The 22,123-nt window shown below is 37.4% G+C and overlaps 1 protein-coding gene across 4 annotated transcripts in view; it reads left to right on the forward strand.

The window, feature by feature from the left end:
- Nucleotides 1-19,489: 19,489 nt before the first annotated feature.
- FMN1 (formin 1) overlaps nucleotides 19,490-22,123 on the forward strand; it is a 176,620-nt gene continuing 173,986 nt past the window's right edge. For all 4 annotated transcript variants that reach the window (XM_077180357.1, XM_077180356.1, XM_077180359.1 and 1 more), the window contains exon 1: nucleotides 19,490-19,674. The gene's annotated coding sequence lies outside the window, so the exon portion shown is untranslated. The remainder of the gene's footprint in view (nucleotides 19,675-22,123) is intronic.

Below are 22,123 nucleotides of genomic sequence, written 5' to 3' on the forward strand. Positions count from 1 at the left end.
CACCTGAATCAAATGAAAAGGGAGAAAATATATAACTTTTCAACTGTTTTCCTCATATGTTGGAGTATTCCATTAAAATGCTTCCTATGAAATGAAAAAAATTAGAGTAAAATAATATATTTATATCAGTTAATACACGTAGCTATGAATATTTATGTCTGCAACTCCTAATAAGGCAGACAGAAAGGGTACCAAATTTTTTTCATTTAAACAGACATCAACATGCTAGGATATTTCTTTGAATTTCTTTAAACAACAGACAAAGCATATGAAGAACGAAATATTGGGAAAATTCTGATTCATGTCAAACCAGTAGGCTTGGGTTTTTGGTTGTAAGTTCCTCTGTGGTTTGATACTCATCTTTACAAAGCATCCCATGCATTGTTTTGGGAAACAATATCCTTCCAGTATAAAAAAATATTTTTGTTATATTTCCTTTTTTTAAAATTGTCAACTGTAATGCAAAACCATTGCATAGCACTTCTGCTCCCTAGATTTTTTTTTCTGCTATATGTTTAAGGAGAAAATTATTCACCTACTACAGCATAAGGAGATCCACATCTTCTCAAGACATCTTTTCTGTCTAGGACTTCCCCATTGCTACAAGACTGAGATTTGTCTGTAATGATCACATATTGCACACAGGGTATATATGTGTATATATCTATGTGTCAATGTGTGTGTCTATATATGTATATACACAGTCACTCTGCTTTACTGGTTATGACTGGAAAGTGCAGCATTCCACTTTACAGGTCAAAAGTACACCTGGAAAGCTACACAGGTCCGACAACCTGAATTGTGACCACTTGTGTGTTTTATGATACTCTATTCATCCCAATCAATCCTCAATCTGCAATTTAGCACTTTTCCTCCTAAACACACTCTGGACAGAGTTCATGGTACTTTACAGCTATGAGAAGGGCATGTCCACAAACCAAATTTAAGGAAAACTTCCTTTCAGTTTTCATTACAAACATGCAGCCTGGTTATCCTACAACATAAATTCTCCCCTTTCACCGTGGGATTCAGGCTGACTCTTCACTTGTCCTTGATTGTAGGATAGAATTTTTATAGTAGCAGTAGCCTGACAATAAAATAGCAGGATGGATATTACAAAACAAAATTTTAAAAATCACTCTGTAAAGAATGATTATCTGAACAATCTGTAAACAACTTTTGTTGTGTGTATTTTACCTTTATGAAGATTGACTTAATACACCCAAACAAAAATGAATCAAATACCAAGTAGAAGATGTTTGCAAAACCTGCAGTGGTAATACATACACATTGACATTTTAAAAAGTACAGGTAATATCAGTTACCAAAAAGTCAGTTGGGTGAGGAATCAAAACTAAATTTTCCACTGATAATTACAGGCTGTAGTTGTAAAAGTTAGGTGCTGCTTAAAAGACTATCATGTCTCTGCATGTGCCTCATATCTTCTTTATGTGCCTCAAGTACCAGAAAAAAAAAAAAAAAAAAACACAAATACAGGTTTTAAAATGCCAATAATAGTAAAAAAATTGTTTTCTTTACAAAAACATCACAAAAGTATTCAAATTCATTATGCTGACTATCTTCAGCAGTCAGCTCCTTGTTCAGTTCACTAATGTTAGTCATATTTAACAGGTGAACATTTCATTTGCCAAAGAGAAAACTACTTCTGTGACTATCCAGGGTTTTTTTGTTGTCATTTTGTCTTGTTACTTGGAGTATTCTGGGTTGGGCTTTCTTTTGGCAGGGATTGGGAGTAGAGGGAGCTACTTTTTAATTTAATCTGGAAGAATTGCATTTAATTTTCATGTCAAAAATGTAAGATCTTTGTCAAAGATTTCCTCAAATTTTAAAAACTAAATAAACCTCTGATGCCATTTTTATACGAAAGTGTAAAGCTATTATGTAATGTTTCAGAATTCATAACACAGTATCAATATTGCTTGTAAGGCCTAATTCAGTGGTTTTTTAAGCAAATTCAGCACTAAAAGGAAAATGAGGAAAGAACAGTATCTCAAACCAGAGACTCAAAACCTTATTCACCAATGACCAAACTTTTATGTTAGATTGCCATCTGGTGGTAAAGTTTAAAAAAGATTCTGTGACCCGGTAAGCATAACAGTTGTTATTATTTTAGTCTAAGATATTGGGAGCCTTATTTCCAATTTTACTCTAGATTATGCAGTATATTTGTCCCCGATGGAACAATTTCCCTGCTCAAGCAAGGTCATCCCAAAGCACATGGCACAGGATTGGGTCCCGACAGTTCTTGAATATCTCCAGTGAGGGGGACTCCACAACCTCTCTGGGCAGCCTGTTCCAGTGCTTGATCACCCACGCAGCCCTCTGGGGTATCAATCACTCCTCCCAGCTCTGGGTGGTCAGTGGACTTGCTGAGGATGCATCTGCCCTTCATCCAAGTAATCAATGAATTCAGGTAAAGAATTCACAAAAGTGAACCTTGGGGAACATCACTAGTTACAAGCTTACAAAAAGACCCTGTGCTACTCACTGATCACAACACTCTGGGATCTGCTGTTTGGCCAGTTCTCAATCCACCTCACTGTCCACTTATCCAGTCCACACTTCCAGAGTTCACCTATGAGGATACCATGAGAGCAATGTCAAAAGTTGTTGTCATCTTATTGCAGGGGTTCCATACTGTTGTCTCCTTATCACAAAAGTTTCATACCTTCTTGGTGTTTCTCATGGGCATCTCCTCAGAGCACTGACTCTTTCTCCTTCACAAAGCAGGGAACTGACCCCAGTTCCCTTCTCAACCAGCCACCCCACTCTTTTATAGCACTCATCATCTTATTGGTTACAGCTGTGACCTGTTAAAGTCAGGCCTGTTCCTAATCTTTGATAATTGGCCCAGCTGCAACTCCTTAGGGGTAAGAATACTTTCTACACTATCTTTATTTTCTTCTATTCTATCCCACTACAAAAAGTCTTGCTGAAGTCAAGATAGACAACATCCATTGCTCTTCCCTCATTTATCCAGACAGTTGTTTCATCATAGAAGGCAGTCAGGCTGGACAAGCATGAACCTGTAGTGAATCCATGCTGAATACTTCTGATCACCTATTTGTCATCCTTGTGGATAAAGATGGCCTGCAGAATGAGGTGCTACGTCATCTTCCAGGGACTGATGTGAGGCTGACTCTCCACAATTCCCCGGGTCCTCTTTCTTGCCTTTCTGAAGACTGGGGTGAAATTTGCTTTCTTACAATCCTTAGGAACCTCTGCTAATCAATACAGCCTTTCAAAGATGATCATAAGCAGCCTAGGTATTTCATCTGCCAGCTTTCTCAGCACTTGTGGATACATCTCATCAGGACTTGTGGACCTCAGTTTTGTCTAGATGTTCTCTAACCCAATCTTTCGTGGCCAAAGGAGTCTTCCTTCCAGCATTCCTTTACTCTGCTCTCCTGGGTGAGAGATTGCTGAGGGTTGGTCTTGTTTGTAAAGACCAATGTAAAGAAGGCGTTCGGTAACTCTGCCTGCTCTGTATCCAGTTACCAGCATTCCCCACATTATGCTTCGTTCTCCTGTTGCTACTTATATGTTTCTTCTTGTCCTCAACATCCTTGACCAGATTTAATTCCAGATGGGCCTTTGTCTTTCTTTTGTCATTTTTGCTTACTCTGACAACCTATCTGCATTCATTCCAAGTGGCCTGACCTTGCTTCCCTCTCTTATGTATTTCTCATGTACACTTGAGAAATGTCTGGACTACATTTCTTATTTATCCACACAGGTCTTTTGCCCCCTTTGCCCAATTTCATGCCCATTGGGATGCATTATTCTTGAGCCTGGAAGGAGTGATCCTCAAATATCAACCAGCTCCCTTGGACCCCTCTTTCCTGCAGAGCCTGTAGCCACAGAACTCTCTCAGCAAGATCCCTGAAGAGGCACAAAAGTCAGCTCCCCTAAAATCTATGGTTGCAACCTTACTTGTTGCCCTGCTTCATCCTCACCCAATACTGAACTCCACAGTCCTATGGCCAAGCCTGTCCTCCACCTCCCCATCTCCAAAGAGGCCTTTTCTTGTTGTTAGCATAAGGTCAAGCAGCGCACCCTTCCTTGTGGGATCCTCCGCTACCTGTGACAGGAAGTTGCCATGGGCGCTTTTCACGAACCTCCTGGACTGGGCTTCACTGTACTGCTTCCCCAGCAGGTAAAGGAGTAGTCAAAACTAACTTTGACTGCACTCTATGTTAAACTCCATTCTAAATATTACTACACAATTAAAATTGCTCCATATATCATGTTGATACTACAGTCTTACAGAGAAAAATGTCCATGAACTTACTCTAGCTTATTACAAATGTGATAATTAGACTGTGTTACATAAACATGTCACCATTTCTAGGGATACCAAGATACAAACATACCTATTCAAACCATAATGATCTTCATCTCACCAGTTTGGGTTAGACATAATTTAAATTGAGCGGCCGTATTAATTCAAAATTTACATAAACACTTATATTAAACTTAAAAATATAATTTAAAAGCTACATAAAGATTGCTAAGTCAAAGTAAGTGACATTTCAGCCTGTTTCTGGCATTGCCCATTTGTGAACACCTCAGAAAAAAGAAGTAAGAAAAGAGAAAATCTGCTATAATAGTCTCACAAAATCTTCCACTTTCTCCAAAACTAATAATAGAAATAAAAATATGGGATTTTAAAATCCCATTGTATTGGAACAGTTGAATGTAGTAACTACAAATCAATTTTAGAAAATAGCATTTTAAAAATAATTAATTTGGCATAACTAAGAAGAAAAATATATTAAAAAAGTAAAAATTGAACAGAATTTTTATTTCATTCAATAAGGAATTGCAATTTCCATTTTCAGACACTAAATTTTTTTTAAAACCACCTATTTTTCCTCACTTCTCAATGACTAAAAACCAAGAAGCCTAAAATTTTTTCCCATAAAATGACTTGTGCTGTACTGAGTGCTCCTCGGTGTAGTACAGACTTATTGATATGTATTGCTGGGGGCTTTAGAAAAAGCAGCCATTCTCACTGTTAGTTTTATCCACATTCCTATTTATCCACATCTTTGCTTACTTGGTTTTACTTTTAAGTTTTGTTGTCAATTTTATACAGCTTTATATAGGCAACTTAATAACCAAATGTAAGATTTTTGTAATATCTTGTTAAATGCTTTTTCTCAACTTGAGCATAGATACTGTGAATGTATTAATCTTACTTGTGTTGCAGCAAACAAAAACGTGCTGTAGATGCTTTAATTAACTTTTGTAACAAGATTCTGAAAATACTAGCTATGATCTCTTGGGAAAACATAGAAACCAATTATGGGACTAGCTCTTTCAAATATTCCCAAGATAAAGGAGCCTAAACCTGGAAAAAAACCCAATAAAAATGCAATAAAAAAAAGTCTGCTTTCATAATCTACCTTGGAATAATTAAGGTTCAAGAGCTCTTCTTGAAATGTGTAGTTTGATTATTTGCCTTCATCTACTGGATACAAGAATAGATTTACTTTGATCAATTGCAAAGAGATATTGCTCTCTAGATAAAGCAGTCCTAGAAGCCCAAGCTTAAGTAAGAATATATATTAGCCTGGATAGAGAAAATTGTGATCACTCAGACTATTAGAGGGTCTAACCAGCTTTAACAAAGAAAACTGTTCAAAAATTGCATTAACTCATCTAATAAATAAATAAAATTTAAAAATAGGGGAAGGATATGTTATTCAATGCTGTTTTAATTAGTGCACTATTCTACCAAGTCCAATAAATTACTTAGGTTCAGTGTACCTGAATCTGACCATAGATTGTTTTTGCTAAGCCCCTCTCACCTTCAGTGGATCCTGTGCTGCATCACAAGCCATCCTAACTGGTTTTGCAGTGGTCATGCAGAGGGGACCCAACAGTCCTGTTAACTGAAAAGCGGTAAGACTTGCGACATCTGGTCCTCCCCTTTCCTGCAGGAAAGCAGAATCATCTCAGTTCTCAAATTGAGCATGTAGCAGTCACCTCTACTCCATCCACCAAGCAGTAAGGCTCACAGGCTGGGCTCAGAGCAGGAGCACAGCCCCTTTTCCTGGACATGGTGGCAGGGAGGATGCAGGCCTGGAGCCCTGCTCCCTCCTGGCTGCCCTGGCACCTGGAGCACTTGGGAGGCACAGGCTGCCCAGCAGAGCCAAGGCTGCCAGGAGTGACTGCTCTCACCACAGGCAGGTCCTGACAGGTCCCCAAAAAATGCTTGAGAATATGCATAAATAGATATATTTGGGTCTGCCACATCTCTGTGTTGTTACAGCGTTGGTCTATGGCCTAGTTAATCACAATTGCATGGAGAAATCCTGCTACTCCCAGTACCACTGTCCTGAGCTGCTGTTCTGCAGGGGGCCCCTGTCACAGCACAGAGCACAGCTGATATAGCTATGAGGCATAGAGTATCACCATATAACATCAGAGGGCTTTAAGAGCTCACCCATGCAGAGCAACACCATACCACATCAGAAGGCTTCAGGCCTCTGCCCATACACTGTAACATCACACCACTTCAGAAGTCTACAAGCATCTACCTTTCTTGTTCTTTAGCCCAATCTTTTATAGCCCTCATAGTTTACACATTGCACCTGTGTGCTCTCTGTTCCCTTTGTGATTGGTCATGGTCAGTGCACCTTGGCACTCCATGACTCATTACCTTCCATACTGTTCACCTGGCCTACACAGCTGTAGCCCACTGGGATGAGGCTCCATGCCCCTGAGCACTCCATGGCTCATTGCTGTCAATGCTGCTCACCTGCTTCTCACAGCTGTAGCCCATTGGGGATGAGGCTCCGTGCCCCTGGGCACTCCCTGTCTTTTTACCTCCAACACTGCTCACCTGCTTCTCACAGCTGTAGCCGGCTGGGGATGAGGGTAGGCCCCAGCCCCACTCCCAATTACCACAAACTCTGTGCTTACAGGCCCCAGCTGTGGGGCCAGGCAGCCCTGGGGAGATGTGGCTTTACTGAAGGTAGGTTGACCTGCCATCTACAAATGTCTAATAATAGAAATAACCCAAAAAACAATCAGTTCTTTGTTACTTGACTTTTGTAACCATAGTTAAATGCTACCTGCCCCCCTGAGTCACCTCAGGGAACAGAGGAAGCAAATCTAGAGTAGTTGATGCTGTGCTGCCTCACTTTTTTCAAGTTTGCTTCAGTCTCCTGAGCCCTGTACAGATGGGTTTAAAAACACTGCAGGCTGAAATGAGAAATTGATAGGAAATAGTATTTAGCTTTCAAAATGCCACAAGCTTTTGCCTAGACTCTAATGAATCAGCTCTGCAGGCAAAGAAAGGTTATGGCTTTTGCAGATGAAATAAAGGCAGCTGCTGCAATTTGTAACAGCTGTAAGAGACTGCAGAGGTAAAGCTGACCACATATTAGGAGTGCAGGACTTGCCTTTATCACCCCTCAGCAATTAATTGTACATATTTTCTTTTAGCACACTGGGTATAACAATGGAAAGTTATTACATGTGAAGGAGATCTGTCCAAACAGCTTTTAAAAATGCAAAGAAAGTTCAATCAAAATTTAGCATCATATTCTCACCCCTCAACTCAAATTATGGTAAGTAAGCCTTACCAAATTTTCATGTAGTATTACTGTGAGTGACTTGGATTGAGGAGTTAATTTTATAGCTTTGTGTTTACCTTTATAGCTCAGTTCTTTAACTAGCAGGTACTGAAATTTCAAGTAGTTCTGAAAACCATTATGGAGTTAACTTTGTGGTTTTCATTAATTATGTGTGAGTCATTATGTTGCATAATGTGGGCAGAATGTTATAATAAATATCTTTTTTGTCCTAGGGATGTTTACAACAAGTACTTCTAATAAAAATATTTTTTAAAAAAACACAAAAACCCCAAATGTGAACTAAATATGGCTTCACAAAGGAAGGGAGTTACAACGAAGTTCAAGAAACCTTTGATTAATGTTTTTAATGTTTTTTAAAAAAAACATATTGTGTCCAACTGTCCTAGCAAATTCTTAAAAAAATAAAATTATTATTTTGTGTTACCATTAAAAGTATGGTCAGTGTTTAAAAACTTGCTGTGAAAGAACAATAAGAATTGAGAAAGAAGAATCAACAGTTTTCTTCACGAGCAAAAATAAAACTAACAATAAATAAGGGTAATGCTTTGCATAGATATTACACAGTAATTGTTCTTGAGATAATGAAAGTCATGGCTAAATACTGTAAGCTGTCATGTGGGTTTACTTCAACTTGCAGTCAAAGAAGGTGCCACACAGTATTGGTCCTAATGTTTTTTCAAAAATGTATGTTCAAAAGAGTTGTATTCAGAAAAATGTGGACACTATTTAATTGCCTCTTGACCTGTATACACATATATTTTTACATTTACAAACATATAGGAATTTTTGGCACATTCTTATAGTTAAATATGTGAGGCCATATATACTTGACCCTGTGAATTTAGGCATTAAATTTTGTCTTTTATGCAGTATTTGCTGGGTTTTTTGATTATCCTCATGCTAAATTTAAACCTATTTCAGTCTTAGCATGATCACGTTTCTTTAGTCAAGGGACAAAGATTATTTTTCCTTTCATTTCTTCATTTATAGATTAATATCACTGTTTCTAGATTTATATTTCATGAGAATTTCAAATTTATTTTTACAGAAGATTAAAATTTTCAGCTCCTTTTACAGTAGAAAGATCCTTCCTCCCAATCTAAAACAATTCAAAAAATCTTCTGTGGTGCCATCAAATTACTTTTTTAGACTACAGTATTTTTAAAATATTATCAGTTACTTTAACATGCTTAGGTTGACATCCTAGGTTTTTCCAGAAGATACTTGAACAAGTGTTATTTGAAAATACTTCTATTTCATTTATTACTTTGTCTTTTAGAATTGTGCTAAAAAAAAACAAGTACATGTTTATTTGTAGGATTTGTACCTCAGTGGCCAGTTGCACTGAAACTTTCATACTAATTCAGAGACATGCTGAGTAATTTTGTCAAAAGAAAAATATTATTATTTTACCATAACATCATCTTACCATTACCTATTAAGAAATTCCATTAGACACTAAAAAATTGGGAAAATGTAGATAGTTATGAGTCACCATATCTGACTCTATATATGGTTGTGTTTCTATTCCTCTAATTTGCTCTCTCTCATAATCTTTACCCATCTTAATTTCTGGAAGTTGTCAATTTTGACCCCAGAATGCTGGTTTGTAGCAGTAATTGACAGAACATTATTCAAGCAGAATTGTTTCTCTTTATCTTCCAGACAATGCAGAAGATAAAGTCAGAGACTGCCTGTTATTTTTCTGTTCAGACAGAGATAACACCACCTGCCTAGTATTGCTTTTGTCACATGTCAAAGTTCTTCCAAGGTCATAAATCATTAGAATATTTAAAAGAATAAGTTACTCAATTTCTACCAACAGTAGAAAATTTATTAATAAGCCTTTTTGGCAATGAATGAAGGAATTCAATAACATTTACGTCTCTAGTTCTAGTTCTATCACATACCCTGTCCAATAGATCACTTGAGTAAGAGACACTGGTGGAATACCCTCTTTCTAACAGGTTTATGGGCTGAGTAGCACACCATCTGCACTTGTTTCCTGCTAGGGCTGTGGCTGAGCTTATGCAGTTAGTTTTAATCCATAAAATCCTAAATGACTAAGTCCTGGATATTTGTGGTCACCTCTTGTTTGGTACTACTAGAATTCTGTCTATCATATTTTATATATTCGAAGGCTGTTGGAAGGTTCTTTCCATAATTTACCTATGTCTATGTAACTTTTCTTTTTAATTATGGGACAAGTCTATAAAAGGTATAGAAACCTGATTAGAATATTCTGCTGCTTTAAAAATTATTAAAAGAAATTGCAGATGAAGTTGTACATCTAATTGGAAATTAACAAAACAAAAAATTTACATGTGAATTTAAATGAGCATATGCAAATCTTAAATTGCAAAGAAGTTTATCTACTATTACAGCCATTTAAATAACATTTTTTGATATCTTACATTATCTTAATTTGTTCTTATTTACATTTCTTCCATAAATAATTTGATGGCTTTAACCTGGTTTGTCATAAAATATACACATTTAGTTTGGGGTTTTTTCCTTGAAAACCTTGTTTTCTTGACACTTTTCTTTTTTTTAATACATATAAGTATTATCAAAACTGCATTTAAATTATCTTGACAATGTTTTTCTGGGCAAAATGTCACATTAAAAACATTATTTTCCCTTTACCACCACTCCCAGAAATCTGTACATACATTATCGATCTTTCAGCAGTTTTCTTTTAAAGATTTTGGTAAAGTGTCAAGCAGGCTGGAAGTGGTTTCTAAGGGAAAAACATGAAAAATATGTATTTATTTAATATTTATAATAATTGTGGGAAATGAGATTAAATTTCATATTAATATTAGTGAACATACTGAATTAGGATGACTATGAAATGAAAAGGCTGTCGGAAATAGGCTCAGTATAACATCTGATGTGGAAAATTGAAAATACCTTCTTTGTGGTTTGAAAGTGGCTTGGTAATTTATAAGGTTAAAACTAACAGTAATTTGTAGTTCAATGAAACTAAAAAATAACTTGATCTGAAGCTTCATAACCATGAACAACATCATCTTATGAAGCAGCTATAAAGTTCATCTTTCTTTTTTATTTCCTCAATGTAGATACCCTTGCATAGCATTAATTCCAGAAGCTTATGTCCATTCGACCTTCAAATGTGCTTCCTTAAGCCTCAATTCATCTTCACACATTCAATCACATCTTTTGCTCTGAATTTTTTTTGTTACAAATGTTTGTCACTTTTGCATACATCTCTTAGAAGCAGGTGTATTGTTGTATGAGTAGTTCTATCACAACTCCTCCACAGCATATCTGAAGGTAATACAACTCCTTGTTGAGAACTAGTTCTGCGATGATGCAAGCTTTGCTTTATTTTGCTTCTTACACTGTCTTAGCTGTTCTGATCAAATACAAGCTTGAATTACCTTACTCTCTCCTGAAGGTGTGTGGGGAAACGATACTTTCACACTCTTTACTTTTACAAAGTTGCTGTCTCTATTTCAGCGTACATAGGTATATAGTTTGTGATAACTGGGAGTGGGGCTGGGGCCGAGCCTCAACCCCAGTGGGTACAGCTGTGAGAAGCAGGTGAACAGCACTGACAGCAATGAGCCATGGAGTGCCCAGGGGCACTGACCAACCACCAAAGGGAACAGAGGGCACACAGGTGCAATGCAGGAACATGAGGGGTGTAAAAGGTTGGGCTAAACAACAAGAGGGGCAGGTGCTTGTGGCCCTCTGTTGTGACATGATGTTACTCTGTATGGGTAGATACCTGCAGCCTTCTGAAGTGGTCTGGTGGGTAGGGTGGTCTGGCTTCAACCCTGCATGGGTTGAAGCCTTCTGAAATTGTATGGTGACACTCTGTGTATTATGACAGTCTTGACGGGGACATATGCTGTGACAAGAGTATGTTTAAATTTTAAGGTTTCATCTATTCTGTTGTCATTATTTGTGTTGGTACTTCAACTGAAAGGGTTTCCCAACAGTAACTAGGGCACTTGAGCACTGCAAATCTAAAATCTGTTATGCTCCTTCTCCTGACTCTGTCTTTAAACAACCAGCCAGAGTATTTTGCACGTCATTTGTCTGCTCCAAGCAGTAGCTTGCTTTCTAGATGGTTGGTTTACTGCAATGGTCAGAGTCTACAAGATATAATTAATTTAAAAATACTTTAATTTAAAAAAAAATTAATTTAAAAATACCATCTTTTGGGGGATGCCTAACTCTCCCTCCAATATGAAAACAGTGAATGGCACTTCAGTAATCTTCCTTACCTGCTCCTCTGACATGTGCCATTCTCAAAGTAAGGTGTAAGGGCCCTATTTATCTGTCCAGTCTAATTCCATGCAGAACTTCCTTGTAGAAAAGATCTTTCTAATACTGTGGTATTTACATCTGTGTAATTTACATCTGTACAATGTGTAATTATGTAATGCTTACACAAATAACCACTTTTGATATCCTGCTTCTGCTATGAGTATTTGAATATTTTTGTCCCAGAGGCAAACTTGGAGAATATTCTAGAGTATCAAATTGCAATTGTGCAATTAATATATGAAAATATTCTGAAAAATGCATGAAGAAGTTTTTTGTGCATGTAACAGAGGAAAAATACATTCTAAATTCCAATAGTTCATTGTATTCTTCTAAAAGCTTCTTGCACATGCAGGCAGTGGTGGGGGGCATATTTCAATTATTTTGTTAATCTAGGAAGATTACACACAGCTAACTATTGCATTTCCTGTCAAGTAGACTTTAGTGAAAGTAGGTTACTATGTGGCAGTTTTTAATAACAGAAGACATTTTTTTGTATTTTTGTAGCTGCTCTACGATCTGTCTTCCAGTGATTTTATGACATATACACTTTTCATGTGTTTGTGCTTTATGCTGGAAAGTGGCTTTGGATAAAAGTTTAGATTTCTGTTTTTACACACACTGGTTTTAAATCCTATGTTCAGGGGTCAAGTTGGATATTAGGACCATTAAGCTGAATATCTTTGCCCAAAATTTTGCTCTTCTAATATATTTACATTATTAAACTACTGAGTAGATATGAGTGGATATACCTAATAGCCAGTCCCTCACTGTCATCTGCTTTTGAGTACATAAATACTACACCACAAACTTTGAGGAAATAACTGGCTTGTGTGAGTAGAATAGGTTATTGTTTCCCTTTCAGAGCATCCTTTTTATCAATATTATCATTGTGATCTTTTCAAATCCTTAAGAAAGAGCCGCTATCAGGAATGTTTCTGAATGAGACCATTTGCCCATGACAATTAATTTCAAGAAATTGAAGTTTGTTCTTTCATTTTACCTGCTCATAAACTACATATACCCTTACCAGCCATTTACAGGCTTAGCTTCACTCAAAGTTCAGTAATTAAATTCTGTTGCAGAGGCTGAGTTTTATACTGACTGTCTTTCCCCAGTCATCAAAGCAAGCCTTCTTAATTTGCTTTTTTCCCCCATGCAAATACTATGTAAAGAAACATTTCAGCTTTTTAACATTTTTTAAATCTGTTGGTCACTGAGCCTATTTCAAGATACGTCTATATCTTATTTCATATTGTATGTTGAAATACATAGATGTAATATTGCTTAAAAGAGTATATTTTAAATGCAAAACATGTAGAAGCTTTTTTCAAAATAAGAATTTTACTTAAACAACTGGAACTATACATTTTCATGCCTTCTAAATCCAAAGATTACTCTTATGTCAGAAAGCTACAAAATTTTTCCAAGTGTATATCTGGGGGAGTGGGAAATTCCATGGCATTCAGGGCCATAGAAATATACTAAATTTAAACTAAAATTTTTAACATGGTCAGACTGATGACTGTCAGCTGATTATCCTATTTAACATTGTAACCACTGTGTTTGACTCTGTTAGGATTGCAAAGCTTCCAACTGCTTAGAATCTGAAGGTAAATTAAATAGCATTTGAAAGACCAGCACTACTGCTACATGAGTCTTCTTCCTGGAATAATTGGGAATATAAATTGTGTTGCTCTCTGCTGCCTTAGACTTGGCAGGCTGTACTTTTTTGTAGACAGTGTGCATGCCAAGTCTGGTCAGCATCAGACAGTTATAAAAAGTTCAAACTGGAGACACAATTTCAAGAAATGCAGTCATTAAACATCTGAAGCATTTTAACTTTGGGATTTATTTTGGTGAGATTATATAAATTATGGTTGTAAATAAAGTATTTCTTAGTAACTTTCATCCAAAAAAAAGTTACTTCTGTTCTAAGCTAGATATTCTCTTATGAGAAATGTCAAACTCACATGATCAATTTTTGAAGTGGCTTATGTGATTAAATCATGCAAGGTTATCTGTTTTTCTCCTTCCATATATGTGTTGTGCTTGCAGAGCAGCTGAATATGTGATTTTTTTCCTGAATAAATTGAGAAAAAAATCCTCCAGACATAAAGAGAAAATTGTTTGAAATAAAGTTTTTTATAAAAACTGTATCTAAGCTTAGTAGCTAATTGTAATCTTACAGTGCTACATTATGGTCTACTCCTGTCACTGTTTGGAATAACATATTTTTCTGCATAATATAGGAAGAAGTAATAGTCCATCTTTGCAAAATATGCAGAGAATTGGGTTTTTTTCATCTCAGTTCCTTTTTTGTGGTGAGTTTAGACATTCCCTTAGAATGTTCTTTAACTCATCAAAGTGTGAAAGTGAGATTCTCACAAGCTAATGGCTTAATTAAATTTTGCAAAACACCTTCACATTTCCAAAAACAGTTGAAGTAAGTTCAGAGAGGTTGTAAGAGCCATTGTACGATTCTGAATTTATTTTGCAAATATTTTCAGACACTGGTGCTGAACATTCACATTTTAGAGAAGGTGTTATTCTTTTTTGTGCAGAGATTGCTTTTCTTCTTCTTTACCTTTTCCTTCAGACTACTAGGCCTGCGAAATTATAATTTTCCATCTAATTAATGCTACTGTTGCTTGACTGCATCTAGTTGAAATGTGTATAAAACCTCTGATATAGATAGAAAAACATTGATTTCCTACATTGAAACATTGTTTTCCTACATTTCTATTTATTGTGCAGAACTACTGGATGTTTTGTATTAAAAACATTGGATCATTGAGTGTTACTTTGGTTTTTTCTTAAATTGGCATTTTTTAAGATATGCTGTATCTGTTAAAGAAGCTTTTGTTATTATTTTGGTCTCTTTATTTTCTCTTCAGACTTTTAAAATATTAAACTGTAGCATATATATCATGGATAAAAATCTTCAAGTGAATACTGGAGACAGAAGTCTGAGTTGCTGTTATCAGCACATAGAATAGTGTGCTGGGGGTGACATGGACACCAAGAGGCTCTCCACTCGTGCTCTGCAGTTTTCCATCAATCCTGTCTTTTGAACGTAACCTTTCAGCGTGCTGAAACTGGGCTCTTAGTTATAGCTTTTAACATTTCTGCACAAACTGAATCCATTCTGCTTAAGGAAATGTACCTGTATTGTTACATTTGATTCTAGATTCACTAGTGGCTGTAAAATAGGATGTGTACCAGAGAAAGAGGGAGGAGTGATAATGATTTTCTGCTGTCCCAAGACTTTTTTTATTCTTAAGACCATTTCTGAGGGCAGTTTGTCTCCACAATCTTTCAACCAGTACAACTGATATGTATATCTTGTCATTATACTCAACCTTCTTTTTCTTTTCCAATTTATTTTTTCTGGACACAGAATTTCACTACTGACCTAAATAAATGGCTGTATATACAGCTGTTAATCTTTCCCAGGAGGCATTTAATGCCATACACAAATGCACACATATTTTTTTTCATAATCTTAGTGTTTAGTTTGCATGAGAAGTCATGCCAATTTTATTGATTTTATAAGATTTGATGGTGTAATAATAGCTTAATGTAAATCTGTTGGTATGTAGCCAAACAGTAAACTCCTCCTTTTTCAAGTAACAGACAAGTAGTTGGTGTTTATAGTCTTCAAAGAATGTTTGATAATTCCATGCATTTATTTACAGAATGCAATATACAAATAAAGAGAGCTTTTTCTTAGTATAATTTTATTTTGAAATTTTAATTGTCACCAGTTTCCTTAATTTTCTTCTTATACTTAAGCCTGGCAGAGAATACCTCAATTTCAATGTACTGATGAAATTGATCTACCACTTCACCTTTAGTGTTTTAGCCACTTAAACACATACTCATTTCCAGAGAGGTCTTCCACATTGTTTTCTGAAACATTCTGTCTGCTTTCTGCAGCAATTCTGATTATGCTCTCTTCCTATAAAAATAAGTAAGTTTTCACCCTGCTCTCAGAATTTTGCACACACATACTTGTATTTGCTGTAAGACTGGCTTCCTCCCTGTCCAAAATCAGGTCATTTAATAACAAGAGTTGGCAGCACTTCAAAGTCATGCATCCAGGATTTTAAAAATTGCAAAGATTCTCTTCTGCTGTCTTTTGAAGTTCCATTTTGTTAATCAGAGAAAAAGCCATTTTGGCCAAAGTTACTTGATTTGGTATAATTTGAAACAGGCAAATCTGTATTTCTCATTAGGATAAAATGTTTGATATTGATGTATGTAATGGATTACTAATGTAAACTATAATATTTCTGTATTAGATAGTTTTAGGTCAAAAATTTATGAATAAACCAAGTTAACACAATGCAGTATATGTTGCAGAGGCAAAAATAACTCGAAAAACACTGCTCAAAACCCCTCCATCCAATTGATTTGAAACATGCATTTCAATATATTTGCATTTACATTGTTCGTATAAGCACTGTTATTGCTTGTTTTCATATAAGACGATACAAATTAATCAAGGTCCTATAATTCCAATTCTATTTATTTTAATAATTTTTAAGAAAGCAGACGGTTTCTTACACTTAACTGGATGGGTGGTTTTGTGTTTGTTTTTTTCTTTGTCTATCCATTACATCAGAAAATAATACCAGAATTGTAGTTGGTCCTGTTAAGGATTCTATAAAATTCCACAATTTGTTCTCATTATTATTGAGCAGAGTCTCTTCTGAGTTTTAGATATGAGAATAAAACTGGCAGCAGGGACAGAGGGGATCAGAATCTGACGTACTAGTTAGTATCTGGTATTCCTGGAATGACAACTCATGCTGCTGTTCCAAGGCATAGATTGTTTTGGGTTGAAGAATATGGGATGATGGCACTAGGGAGATTTGAGAGGGTGCAGGAGGAGGAAATGAAGAATAAAGAGTTCTGGGTGTATTTCCTATGACATAAATACATTCAATTCATGTTTCTAAACAACTTCAGGAATAGATTTAAATCTTTTTGGTGCAAAAGCAGCCATGTAAATTTAAGTAGACAAAGAATTGCTGCATTATGGAGCTGCATTTATTGGGAATTCAAAGCATTAATTTTTAGATGAAAATATTAAATCTTATATCCCTGCTGTGTGGAAGTGTCAGCTCTGATGCACAATTTTAAGACAAGAGAATAAACATATTAAAAACCTGAAATACCTGTTCAGGGATGAGAATTCAATGCAGGTATGGGGTAAAAAACCAGAAAATAAAGTTGTCTTATGCGTGATAGCGCTTTGCTTTTTAGATCTTCAAGTGCAAATGTACTGGTAACAATTGCTTTGGCAGCAAACTGTGATTTATTTCCTACTCCCCTTTTTGCATTATGCAGTTCATGCTTTCCTCATGTACCTGTAGATTACCCATACACCTTCACGTTTAGATTACCATGCATCTACATGAACATGTTTCTGACAGTAATACAGAAAAGTGTTCATCCTTTGAGAGAAGAGCACAAAGAATTATGAATAAGTAGTTGGCCAGCCTGTATCCTCATTGTTACTCCTTAGAACTTAGAGTTAGGTTGTCAGACATCAAACCCATCAGACATTATTTCTGAGAACACTGTTGGTAAAGTGTTTAATTGATTGTTAGCTATGACTTCTGGTGATTTTCCAACCTTTCCAAATAAAGGGGCAGCCTGAACAGGAGGCTGTTACTCCTTGCTTTTCTCCCTGAAGGTCTTTACATGTATGAGCCTTCCACACTCAGACGAACTGAGACTAAAGCAAGTGATAATGACACTAGTTCCAGTCAAAAACATGGGTTATTCACTGGAATTTAGCAGTTTGTAAAAGCTCCTGAAAGGTTTAAACAACAGCTATGGTTTATTACCATACACAAAATCATAGATTAAGAAATGCAATGGTATGGTAGCTGAAAGTAAGGGTTGTTTCTTCTAAAGCAGGGTCAGTTTGCATACTGGATGTAGTGAATAGCTTTCAGCTCTAATTAGTGTATTAACTTAGCAAATAGAAGACTTCCAAGCTTTAATTTCCTTTAAAAATGGAATGGTTTTGAGTTCCTTTCTGAACACATTTCTGCTCTTACCAGTTGCTTCATAGCAATCCATAGCAGTGTTCTATATGGGGTAAATGAAGCAGAAGGCAGGTTGCATTTATCCTATGACAAGATGAAAAGCTGATTACGCAGATGAAGTGGAAACCTCTCAGAGATTAGGTTTTGCTCTCACTGTGCCCTACATTGCAGCCCAGCCTGACATAATCATTTCATGTTGGTTGCTTTCTGTGAACTTGTGTTTCCACACAAATCACGTGTTTGCAAAATGAAGTTACTAAGAAAGTAATTGTTAATCTTTGTTTCAAAGTAGTAGACATCAGAAGAGCAAGACTGACTTTCAGCCAGGGTTTTTTCCATTCCCTAGTCTGCGGATGTGTCTCAATATGCAGAGTATGAGCTCGTACATGTATAGGTGACCAGCTGACCGTCAAAAAATATCAGGTAAAAAGTAGAAAAACTCATTTTAATAAGTTTTCGAAAGGAAAGGAAGATGTGAGTGGTCTAAAGTTATAAGAATCTGATAATCTTTAGTGTTTCAAATAGAGGTGGATGTTTTCTGTTTAAGTTCAGTAAGATCATAATTATTTATGAAAGATCTGCACAATGAGAAAATAAAGAATTTAATACAATAATTCATGAAGCAGAATGAAATGTGACATTTTCAGGAGGCTACAAGTCACAGTGAGAAAAGGTATTTTGTTACAATATTTGACTACACAGGCAAGGGTCTTAAATGCCTATGGAAATTACAAAATTATCTCTTTCTCCTAGTTGTGTCCATTACTAGAAATGTTTTAACCCTAACTCTGTTACTACTGAATTGTCGCTATTTTACCTAAATCAGTTATTCCAAAAGCTTTTTTCTTCATTCTGAAGAATGGAGAACTTCCAGGGAGGAGCAGCAGGAAGATTACTTGTGGAAAAGTGAGATTCAGACCAACGAACTAGGTCCTTGCTCCACCTAAAATTATGTCCCTGGAAATACCAAGGTATTTCATGAGGCAGTTTAGGACTGCAGCTTGTATTCTGATTTTCCTCTTCTAGCAGTGTTAGGAGTAGAGGAGAGAATTTCTTGTCCTCTAATGTTGCGGTCCGGAGTTACGCCTGGTTCTCTTGAGGGCTGTATTGCAATTACTGTGGTGAGCGGTAGCGACATGATTGGCAGCGATGCTCATCCAGGAGGAGAACAGATTTGACGGATTATGCAACGGCAGTTAACGACGAAAATAAGCAGGCTGCCGCCGCGATGCGTTAGCTTCCCTCAGCCGCACGCTTTGCCGAGAGTCTGTTTCTGACACCTCCAGGGGCGGCAGTCCCGGCCCCGGGAGCGCCGCTCCCGCTCGGGGACGGCCCCGGGAGCGGCGCAGCTCCGCGCGCGCCGGACGGACCCACGGCCGCCGCCGGACCGCGCGCGGAGCCGGCGCGCGCCAGCCGCGCAGCCCGCCGATTGGTCAGTGCCCGGCCGCGCGGCCCGCCCATTGGCCAGCCGGGCCGTCAGTCCCGCCCCGCGGGAGGGAGCGGTGCGGCGCGCGCCCCGCAACGGGAGCGCCCCGGGAGGCGGCGGCGGCCCCGGGGGAGGAGGAGGCGGGAGCGGCGGCGGCCAGAATAGCGCGGGGCAGCCCCGCAGCCGCCCGGCATCCCGCGTCCTTCCCGGCACCCCGAACAGCTGCAGGAGCATCGCCGCCCGGCGCGCTGCCTCTCGCAAGGTAATGTTCTTCCGTTCGCTTGCCCACCGGTCTGCCCATCTGCTCGGTTCCCCGCAGTGGCTCTGCCGCAATCGAGTGGATTACAAAATAAAACCACTAACTCGGGACTGCAGGGAAGGGATCTGTTTGGTTGTCATTAGCATCTCGTCTTCTCTCTGGCTGCTTATTTATAAATAGCTTCGGGGGGATCACGAGAGCTGTGATCTCTTAGTTTCTCTTGCGGTCCGAAGAAAGTCCGTAGATTTCCTCCTCCCCCTTTCTTGACAGCGCTATTAAAATAAATTTAACTGGATTACTTCCCCCAGCCCAAATGACTCTTAAACTATCCTCGATTTCTTCTAGTCTGGTGTGCGGGATAGGCGCAGTGAAGCGGGGAACGCAGATTGTTATAATTCTGTAGCGTTTGATGTGTGCAAATGCCGTCGGGCACTCGGGAGGGCAGATGAGTGGGAAACACGTGACAAATATTTACAGCGCTCAGACAATCTGTTACTCTGGGTTGGGAACCTTATAGGGGTCACCATTGCAGATGAGGCTGATGAACTGTTACTGATGAACTGTGTTAGGATGCATTTGTATGCTGACATCTGCTAATGTCTTTTACACGTAGGAAAAAGACAGATACTGACATTCTGGAGAAACCCTTCTCTTGCAGCTTTGCACAGTCTCCTTTCCTCAGCTGCAATATTAAATCATGATACTACAGACAGAGTTGGTCTGGGAACTGTATATACTTAGTCCTTCCGGCTGTCCCACAGTCTTCTTGTCTTGTGATACTTGTTTTCTCAAGTGTGTAGCAGGAATCATAATGAGTTCTTTTCTTGTAGCTTCACAGAAAATCAACCAATTTTAAAAATTGCTGAGAAATTACAGAGGAAGGAATTTTGAATAAGTTCCTAATTTTAGTTAATTTTTACACCCATCCTTTGAATCATTCAGGATGGCTTTAATGATCATTTTACTTGTAGAAATATCTTGCAGGCATTATCATTAAACTAATATGTGCACATTTAAAGATATTTCTACAAGTATATCAGTAGTATTCTTATGAAGTTTAGCTAAATCAATTCCATGTAATGCTGTGAAACTTTCACCTTTTGGGTAGCTTGGACTGTGCTTGCAGGTGGAATGGGCTTGTTTTGGTAAGTTTCAGCAGAAGCAGTTCAGCAACATTGGGTTAAATGGAGAGTGAAAGAAAGAAGAACTGCTTTTTTATGTTACTATAAAAAAACTGTCAACGCATAACATCAACTAAATTTGAAAGACTGTTCTGAAGACAGAAGGTTGTGGTTTGGTATGAAATCAAACATGTTGTGAGCAATAGAAATAAGTTTTCACTTGAGCTGAACCTATCTCATTGAAATTCAAGTGGCATGGACATGCATGTTCCTCTGTGGTTTTTTAATAGATGTATGTGTAGGGGGTACAGCTATATGGGCATGGGTGACTTAATCATGTAGTAAACAAAATGACAATGTTTCTCTAATATTTTGCATCTTGTGAAGGTAAGATTGAAATAGAGGCATAGGTAAAAGATTATTAACTCTAGAGATTTTCTTACACAGACAGGTTTTTCCAGGAAATTGAAATTTTTCCTTTCAATTTCTGTTTTCAGATTTTTGTGTCTGTAAAGTGAAAGCTGTAGGCAAATATGAAGTAGAAAAATGGGAAATGGCTGGGTTTCAAAATAAATGCCAAGGTAATGAACTCAGCTTTATACTGACATTTGTCAGGATATAAAAAGGTAGTGAAGAAACAGTTCTGCCTGGTATATGAAGAACTACTTGACAGGGGGTGACATTGGGGGTTTTGTGTTTTCAGTCTTTCATTGGGGGTTTTGGGTTTGGGGTATTTTTTTTTTTGTTGTGTTTGTTTGTTTTATGTTTACCTAGGAAAGGGCCTAGGGCCTTCACCCTATCACTTAACAAGATCATCCTTTCTGAGGCTTTGATCCTGCTTTAACTTGCACATATAAAACGTTTGAAAATTGAGCCAAAAGTTAAAGCAGCCTTTGCAATTAAATCCAAATAATACTTTCCAGACAGTAGTCAAGAGTAGAGAAAAAAAAAGCAAGAACAATCACAGAGGTCTTCATTAAGGCTCAGGGATTGAATGGCTGTTTGCTCCCAGAGTATAGTATTTAAGAACTGAATGAGTTCTATTCTTAAAAACACCCAACTTTTCTATGTGCTTTATGATGCTGTTTCCAAAAATTAGTTTGCATCCCTTTCTCCACCCAATCTTCCTGGAATCTAAATCTCTCACCTTTTAATTTTTCTTTAGTTACTTTAGCATGAAATTACTTCCTCTTTTAGCTTGGATCTCATATGACTTAAAAAGATATACAATCTGAATGTATATTCCACTAGGGTTTAGGTATCAGGAGGAATACCAAAATGCAGGAAACTGGCCATCATGGAGTAAACAAATAGATATAACTCAATGAAAC

The sequence above is a fragment of the Agelaius phoeniceus genome, chromosome 6 (assembly GCF_051311805.1).
Source record: "Agelaius phoeniceus isolate bAgePho1 chromosome 6, bAgePho1.hap1, whole genome shotgun sequence".
Lineage (NCBI taxonomy): Eukaryota > Metazoa > Chordata > Aves > Passeriformes > Icteridae > Agelaius > Agelaius phoeniceus.